Source organism: Physeter macrocephalus, chromosome 10 (assembly GCF_002837175.3).
Source record: "Physeter macrocephalus isolate SW-GA chromosome 10, ASM283717v5, whole genome shotgun sequence".
In the NCBI taxonomy this organism is placed as follows: domain Eukaryota; kingdom Metazoa; phylum Chordata; class Mammalia; order Artiodactyla; family Physeteridae; genus Physeter; species Physeter macrocephalus.
The window spans coordinates 19,018,549-19,027,905 of record NC_041223.1 but is presented as its reverse complement, the minus strand read 5'-3'; the positions used below and the strand labels follow the sequence as shown (position 1 = coordinate 19,027,905).

General features: G+C 33.7%; 1 protein-coding gene across 1 annotated transcript in view; it reads left to right on the top strand.

Annotated features, from left to right (window-relative positions):
- Nucleotides 1–8,193: 8,193 nt before the first annotated feature.
- Nucleotides 8,194–9,357, top strand: part of ADGB (androglobin) — a 181,448-nt gene continuing 180,284 nt past the window's right edge. Inside the window, exon 1 of the mRNA XM_055087445.1 lies at nt 8,194–9,281. The gene's annotated coding sequence lies outside the window, so the exon portion shown is untranslated. The remainder of the gene's footprint in view (nt 9,282–9,357) is intronic.

Below are 9,357 nucleotides of genomic sequence, written 5' to 3'. Positions count from 1 at the left end.
AGGGGAAAAAATGTAGTACAAGATTTCAGCTGAACTTTCCTCAATCAATTGTGAAATAATATAAGATAGATCCTCTGCAAACACACACATACTCCCCACGCCCACAGAAGGATATACCTTATTTTCCAGTAATCATGGAAAAATCAATCACAAAAGTTACCATGGACTAGCCATAAGCAAACCTCAAATTCTGAAAGAAATAGAGTTGACAACATTCATCACAAAGCAATAAGATCAGAAAACAGCGGAAGGCACACAACCAAACCAACTAAACAGAAACTAACTGGACATGTAACTCAGACCAAGGAGAAAATCAAACCTAAAATTACAAAATATCTGGAAAATAACTATTACGAAGACACCGTATATAGAAACTACCAAACTGCAGATAACAATGCCAAAATCAAAATGCTTACTTTGAAACGAGTAAAGAATAAAAGTGAATGGAATAAACCTTCAATACAAGAATTTAGAAGACCAGTGAAGGAAGAAAGTAATGCTAACAGCAGAAGTTTGTTTACTAGAAACATAATAATTTTTGTAAAATCTTTTGTGGAGGAAGAGGATAAAGTAGATAAACCTGAAAATCATGGTATAAAGAAAATAATGGCATTTAAATGAGAAAGTAAAAGATGCTAACTGAAAATTTTCCTCAACACTATGCAAATTAATTCAAAGGAAAAAAATTTCTTAAACTTCCCCAGGGAGAAAAATAGTCCAATTTTTATATTTGAGAAATAAGTGGTCAAAAAATCTAACTTTCACCTAGCCCAGCCCTCTTTGTAACTACCATCACCAAAAAATGCACCAGGTATAGAATATACCACGGGTAACTTGAAACATTTAAAGAACTCATCTTCGCAATGCCATTTAAACTGTTCCAAAGTATAGAACAAAGAAAACTCTCCATTTTTAAAGGAAGTTAGCTTTGAAGTATGAGAAACACCTTGTTGCTTGACTAAGTTGAGCAAGTGATGACCGGTTCCCCTGCATCGGCAGGCGGACGCGCAACCACTGCGCCACCAGGGAAGCCCCATGAATTCCATTCTTGCTGGTGTTTTATTATAATTCCAGGCTTACTATCAAGAATGAAACAGCGCACTGTTGTGTGTTGATGATTATATAAATATTGAAACTCTCAACCATCAAAGAAATGTTATTTGTTAGAAAGGAAGCCCTTTTTAATAAAAATGACCCAAAAGTGAAGTTTTTCCAGGATTAAATAGTATATATAAATGAAGTTAGCAAGATATTTATACTGAAACCTGACAAAGGTGCCCCAAAATAGCAAACTAGCTACCAATCTTAAAGTGATGGAAAAACCCTATATAAATAATTAACAAATAAAATCAACAGCACAATAAAGATCAACTTAAGATGCCCAGGATGGGTTTATACAGTTGTTTACTATTAAGATTGTTAGGAAAGCTATTAATGAGATTTACCATGAAAGCAAATCAAAACAGGATGTTATTTTTCCATAAATGCTGAAAAAGAATTTATAAAAATTAAGTGTAATTATTCTTTCATTCAATAAAAAAATTAATTGCAACTTAAAAAAACTAGTAATAAGTAGATATTTCTTGAATATGATTTTTTAAACTAATGTGCCCCAAAGTTAACATTTAGGGAAAATGCTGACATTGGTGAGTATCCAAAATCTAAGATGCAGATAAAAATTGAGAGAATTTTACTATTTTGAAAAACAATATTTTTCGTGGAGCTGACAGATTAAAATGATTGTTATAGCAAATATCATATAAAGCATGTATACACTCTCAAGAATATTAGTTTGCTCACCTCTTCAGCAGGTTCCAGCAAACTGATTAATGCTTTGCAAACAACCATTGATTTTTAGCAAGATGTAGTTTACTTAATAATTTAGGTTTTTTTGTGGTTTTCATTCAGCTTCCCTTTATAGCATGTACTAGCTTCTATCTTGTTTAAACATCTCATAACTAATGATTGTGAAAGCACTTTTATGTAGAAAACGGTTATTAATGTCCTTTAAATATAGAAATAGATTGACAGTTGATACCAATATTAAAAGACTATAAATAAAAGGGCTGTGTCCTTTTTAAAGTAATGAATTTATAACTGTAATATGAGGCAGCATACTTATTAATATAATGTTTGTAAAAATTTAATATGACTGAATAGATTTTTAGAAGGAAAGCGTTAATGCTGGTTTGGTAGCGTTTTTTCCAGCCTTGATGACACCTGATCATTTTACTCTTGGTGAAATCCTCCTTGAAACACTAACTCAAGAAATTATTAAGGGTGTGCCTACACTGGATCCAAGATAAATCAGACTTTTACCGAGATCCGTGTGGGACACAGAGCTACCAGGCTTCATTGTCAATATTCTTTATAAAGAGTAACCAGTATTGATGAAGCAGCCACATGGAGGTATAGGCTCTTGTAATTCCAGAGCGGGCAGCAGGACTAGGTAGGAATCAACGCTGAAGGGCTTTCTGAGACAAGATAGCGCACACTCACTCAGCCTCTTCTAGGATCCGATGAGTGCAGAGTGACTGGGATACTGAAAAATTCCTGGAATTTCCAAGACCACAGTCATGCCTTTGTAACCATTCTGTGCTGTGGCCTAGCCTATATTCTTTCTTAAAGCTACATAAACTTGATGCTGAATAAAGCCTCTCTTGTCTCACAATTTCTCTTTTTGAACCCAAGAACATTGCTGTTAGTAGCAGAAGGGCTTCTCAGTTGCAGACTTCTGATCATTGTAGAGTTGTTTAATCTACTATTTAGTATTCATAACAATAACAAGTTATTCTTTAAGAGCTTCATTTAAGTTTTATTTGTTTGACTCCATTTAGAACAAGGTTGCTTCAAGAAAAAGTTAATTTTGAGAAATCTTCAAAGCTTCTTAAGATAAAATTTTTTAAAAACGATGTTAATTTTGCTCCATGTAGAATTGAGATGACAAAAACTCCAAAATCATGTACAGTGACATCTGTGATAGATAATCTGGAGGCCAGATATAATAAAGAATCTAAATAATAATAAGAAAAATAAATCTTAGAGAAAAACCGAGTGCTCAAAACGTATTTTTTCCATTAATCAAATTTCAAAACAAAAGACTTGGCTAGAATGTTGTAATGAGGCAATTTTCTAGTTTTGAGTGTGTAGAAACTAAGAATTTAAAGAACAATGTCATTGAAAAGAGTGCTGTGGTCTTCCAACGATTTCCAATAATTGAAGAGGAGAATTTTTTAGATTTTCACAAGTTATGAATTGTAGTAAAAATTCCTTTTAGAAGACATTAGTGAAAAAGCTTTTTTTATTTCCTGAATTACATTCTGGTGTGCAAAAAACAAATTTTTTTTTTTTTAATGTTAGTGGTATTAAGTGTTCTCTGAATCTTCTTCTGAAAGCATCTTATTTCATGATATAGCGTCAATGAAATATCATCACCACCGTAAGTCAAGTCTTCAAGTCCAGAAATTGTGGGGGAATAAATGCATATTTTAGTTATTATTTGAAAGGAAAAAAAGCAACATCACCATCATCAGTAACCTATACTGGAAGAGAAGGCCAAAAAAGAAAAAAAAAAGTTCAGTTTGTTTAGTTGAAGTGAACTTCAATTTTGTATGACGGATTACATATAGTAGAGTAGACAGGAACTATCTAGCTGCTGGTGATACTGACAAACTATTTCTCTGCACTGTAATATTAAACTTCTAAAATTTGATTACTAAAACATTTTTAATAATAAAATTGTGACCATTAAATTTTTGATGCAATTTTATATTTAATTCTACATACCAACATTTCCTTCTGTGATGATAAAGACTTGGGTTAGTCAATATTCTGCTGAAGTAAGTATACTGTATACCTTGAAATTAAAAAAAAAAAAATGATATTAGCATGAGAATAGCCAGATAGATCACAGGGTTAGAAAGTCCAAAACTGAGTCTAAAAGCATTTGGAAATGTAGTATATGAAGGGATGTTATTTCATATCAGTAAAGAAAATTTGATTATTAATAAAATGTGTTGAGATAACTGAGTAGTCATTTAGGGGAAAATGTTGGTTCCCTAGCTCTAATTTTTTATCCAAATTAATTTCAGATAGATTAATAATTTAAATGAAAAAAATTACTAAGATAAAACATGAGATTTTTTTTAAAAATCTTGAAATTGGGGAAGTCTTTTTAAGTATGACACAAAATCTGATACTTTCAACCACACAAAAATAAATAAATACATTGCCAAAACTCACCATAAATAAACTCAAAAGATGATCCTGGAAAAGTATTTTTTGTTATAGTTAAACTGCTATTATCCTTGATTTTTAAAGAACTCCTCCTACAAGTCAGAAAGACCAGAACAATGAGCAATGAATAAGCAGAAACAACTAATTGAAGAGGAAATACAAATGACCATTAAACAGATGAATCGATGCTGAAACACACTCACAAAGATGCAAATCCAAAACTACACTAAGATACCATTTTTCATCTATTAGATTAGCCAAAGAAATATTTACTAAAATTACTAGGGTGTGACAAAACAGCATCTCTTATTGCTGAAGAGAATGAAAGGTGGCAAAATGTGTATAAAGGACAAATGGGCAATACCTATCAAAATTACAAATGCCATTTTATGTTGAATTTCCCATAGCCATTTATCCTACAGATATTCTTGAAGATTTGTGAATTTAGTTCATGTTGCAAGGATATTCATTGCAGCAATGTTTATAAAAGCAAAAAACTGGAAATCGTGGATTAGAAAAAGAATGCTGTGGTGGTATTACTTTCACATCAGATAAAAACATTGATATACAAAAGGTATGAATCCTTTATATGGGAACATAACAATTTCATAAGTTATTCAAAAGTACTTTGAAAATTAAGTGCTAAAGCAACTCCAGTCTATTCTGAATGGTAGAAATAAAGCCTTTCTTAGGCACTGTACATCCTTGATTTAGCAGTGAGGGATCAGTTATTGTCATGGTGGTTGTTATGTGCCAGCTCTTGACTCTGGCTCTTAAGGCTCTGTGGAAGCAGAAGATAAAAGCTAAGGTAGAGTTTTAAACTTCGTGGTTTAGTATTGAAGGCAAACCTCTTGGCAAAGACTGGGCTATTTTGTGGCTCCAGGACTTTAAGGAAATCTCTGTCCAGTCATTAGCTAACTACTAAGCTAATGGAATAGATATTTCAGCGGTCACACATGACAAAAGATACATACTTTCCAAAATTAGTTCAGAAAAATCATTAAACAAACAACAACGACAATAATCAGCAACATCAACAAACCTAGCTGGGGGACTGGAAGGGAGAGAAATTGATTTCCAGAGTTCCCCCATTATAAGATTCACAGTGCTCAGTTTTCAACGAAAAAATTACAATGCATGCAAAGAAACAAAAAAAGTATCTCGGAGAAAACTCAGACATTGGACTGTCTAAACAAAAACTCTAAATTAGCTACTTTAAACGTGTTCAAAGAGCTAAAGGAAACCATGAATAAAGAACTAAAGGAAAGGATGAGACTGATGGCTCATGATATAGAGAATATAAATAAAGGAGTTATAAAAAGAACCAAATAGAAATTCTGGAATTGAAAAGTACAATAACTGATATGAAAAATTCATTAGAAAGTCTCAACAGCAGGTCAGATTTGAGGAAGCAGAAGAAAGAATCGGTGAACTTCACAATTGAAATTACCAAGTCCCAGATAAAGAAAGAAAAAAGAATGAAGAGAAATGAACAGAACCTCAGAGACCTGTGGAACATCATAAAATGTACTGACAATCATAAGGGAAGTCCCAGAAGGAGACTAGACAGAAGAGGGCGAAAAAGAATATTTGAAGAAATAATGGTCCAAACTTCCCAAATTTGTTGACAAACATTAATCTGTAGAGCTCAATGAACTCTAAGTAGAATAAACTCAAACTCCGTACCTAGACACATCATAATCAAACTGTCCAAAGCCAAAAACAAAGAGAATCTTGAAAGCAGCAAGAGAGAAATGATACATCACGTGTAAGAGATGCTCAATAAGATAAACAGTGGTTTCTTATTAGAAACTATGGAGACCAGAAGGCAATGGGATGACATATTCAAACTTTCAACTAAGAAATCTGTATCTGACCAAACTGTGCTTTGAAAATGAAGGTGACATAAACACATTCCCAGATAAACAAAAACTATGAGAGTTTGTCACTAGCAGACCTCTCCTAGAACAACTGCTAAAGTTATGTTTGTTGGAGTCATTCAGGCTGAAATAAAAAGACATTACACAGTAATTCAAATCCACATGAAGAAATAAAGAACACCGATAGAGATAACTACCTAGGTAAATATAAAAGACAGTATAAATGTGTTTTTGTTTGTAATTCGTTTTTTCTACCTGACTTAAAAGACACCTGCATAAATCAATAATTATAAATCTGTGATAACAGGCACACAATGTATAAAGATGTGATTTCTGATAACAGCATGAAGGTGGAGGATGGAGATACACAGGAGCAATGTTTTTATATATTATTGAAATTAAGTTGGCATTGTTCTAAACTAAAGGAGAAATACAAACTCTTACTACAAGAGACTGATTTAGTAATCAAACAAATGCCAAAAAAGAAAAGTGTAGGACCAGAGGGCTTTACTGATAAATTCTACCAAACACATAAAGAAGAATTAATGCTGACCTTTCACTAACTCTTTCAAAAAACAGAAAGAGGGGACTTCCCTGGCGGTCCAGTGTTTAGACCTGTTGGTCCAGGGTTAAGACTCTGCGCTCCCAATGCAGGGGGCTCGGGTTCGATTCCTGGTCAGGGAACTAAGCTCCCTCATAATGCACGGTGCAGCCAAAAAAAAAACAAAACAAAAAAGGCATACACGTCTCAGCCAATAAATAAATAAATAAAACATCATGATATTAAAAAAAAAAAAAACAGAGAAAGACAGAACACTTCCTAACTCATTCTTTGAGGCCAGTATTACCCCAATGCCAAAGGCAGAAAAAAGCATCACAGGAAATGAAAACTACACACCAATATCCCTTGTGAGTATAGATGCAAAAATCTTCAAAAAAAAAAAAATTCTAGCAAACTAATTCCAGCAGCATTAAAAATAATTATATACCATGACAAGTGGAATTTTTCTCAGGAACGCAAGATTGGTCCAACCTGCAAAAATAATCAAAGTAGCATCATATTAATAGAATAAAGGAGAAAAAACACATGACCATTTCAATATATGCAGAAAAAGCACGTGACAAAATCCAATACTATTTCTTGATGAAAACACACAACAAACTAGGAATAGAAGGGAACTTTCTCAACATGATAAAAGCCAACTATTGAAAACCCACAGCAAACATCATGATTAATGATGCAAAACTAAAAGCTTTCAGGAACAAGATAAGTATGTCTGCTTTTGCCACTTCATTCACCATTGTACTGGAGGTTCTAGCCAGGGAAATTAGTCAAAAAAAAAAAAAGAATTAAAAGACATCTAGATTGGAAAGTAAGAAATAAAATTTATCTCTATTTGGAGAAAACATGACATTATATACAGAAAACCCTAAAGAATTCACTAAAACAATAGTAGCTTTAGTTTTTAATAAACTAGCTCCGCAAAGTGTCAGTGTTCAAGATCAGTGTACAATATACAAAAATTAGTTATATTTCTATACCACAGCAATGAGCAATCTGAAAATGAAATTAACAAAGCAGTTCCATTCACAATACATCAAAAAGAAGAAAATACTTAGGAATAAATTTAACCAAGGAATATAAGATTTGTACACTAAAAACCACAAAATATTATTTTAAAAAATGAAAGATCTAAATAAATAGACATCCTGTGTTCATGGACTGAAAGACTTAATATTGTTAAAATGACAATAACCCCCCAAAATTATGTACGGATTAAATGCAAGCCCCGTGAAATGTCCAATTGCCTTTTTTGCAGTAAAGGATAAGCTGATCCTAAAATTCATATGGAAATGCAAGAGACATCTGATCCTAAAATTCATATGGAAATGCAAGAGACATCAAATAGCCAAAGCAATCTTGAAGAAGAAAAAAGTGGGAGGGCTTACACCTTCTGATTTCAAAACTCACTCCACAGCTACAGCAATCAAGACAGTCATAGGGTCAGTATAGAGTCATAGAGTAGGTGCTGTGTCATATAATAAGTTCCTCTACACTACACACGATAACAGTTTGGTGGACTTTTTAAAATTGAATTTCCCAATAAGAGGTAAATGTTAATGAAAGGGAAAACACTAAATCTTTAATTTAGATTTATCATTTATAACTTTGTATATTGAGTTTGCTCATACATGAGCATACCTGCTCTGACACTTGAACTGCTCATCTTTGTGAAAAAGAAAAGGACGTTATGTTCGTGCAATTTGCAGAGCTCAGTATTAAGCTGCAAGTATGACACTGTAGCTTCTCTCTGTTGCTATGGGCAAGTTACTTGAATGACTTAACAGATTCTTAAACTGAACAGAAATTGCTTCCCACTCAGTTATAATTTTACCATGCAGAGGCTAGAAATTGGGAATAAATAATGAAGGAGGTCATCCAGGTTCACATTTAATGCTCTGTGTGGAATGTAGCTGTTGGAGAGGGGAAACATAGCCTAGTGGTAGAGAGATCTTTCTTCACGATCTGAAAGAAATTTTGGCAGCTCTGACTTTACTTTCATGAAAGTAAAGGGGAAAGAAAAACCTGTATGAAGGAACAAATACGGTTGCTAAAATTGTGCTTTTAAGGTTGTACCTTACAGAAAGAAGTAAACAATCTCCAATTTTAAAAAAAGCATAGAATGTGGACTATAGGTTGATTAGGAATGTGGCATTATTTGCCATATAACATTATTGAGGTAAAGATTGAAGAAATGGAAGGCATAAGAAATGTTTTTCCTCAAAACACCTTTTATGTAATCCATAGCTTGATTTATTGACAAGAGGTTTGGTGGATTAAAGATGGTCACCATTTCTTTGTAATGCTTTCCTTTAAGAAGTAGAGTTTATTTTCCCTCTCCTGAATCTAATCTCATCCTGTGACTGCTTAAGTAATAGATAATGGCAGGAGTGACACCGTGCCGGTTCTAGGCTTAGCCTTTTAGAGCACTGACTGGCAGCTTTTGCTTCTGTCCTCTGGGAACACTCACTCCTCACACTCTCCTTCTAGAGCCCAGCTGCCATCCGTGAAAAGCCCAGGCCACCTGAGGGTCCATGTGAGGTGCTGTGGTCAACATGCCCAGCTGAGCTCCCAGCCTTCAGCCAGCATCAACCAACAGCCATGTGAGTGCGTCATCTTAGATGTTCAAGCCCAATAGAGCCACACAGTAGCTGTGGCCCCAACGGTGACAGCTCTGGC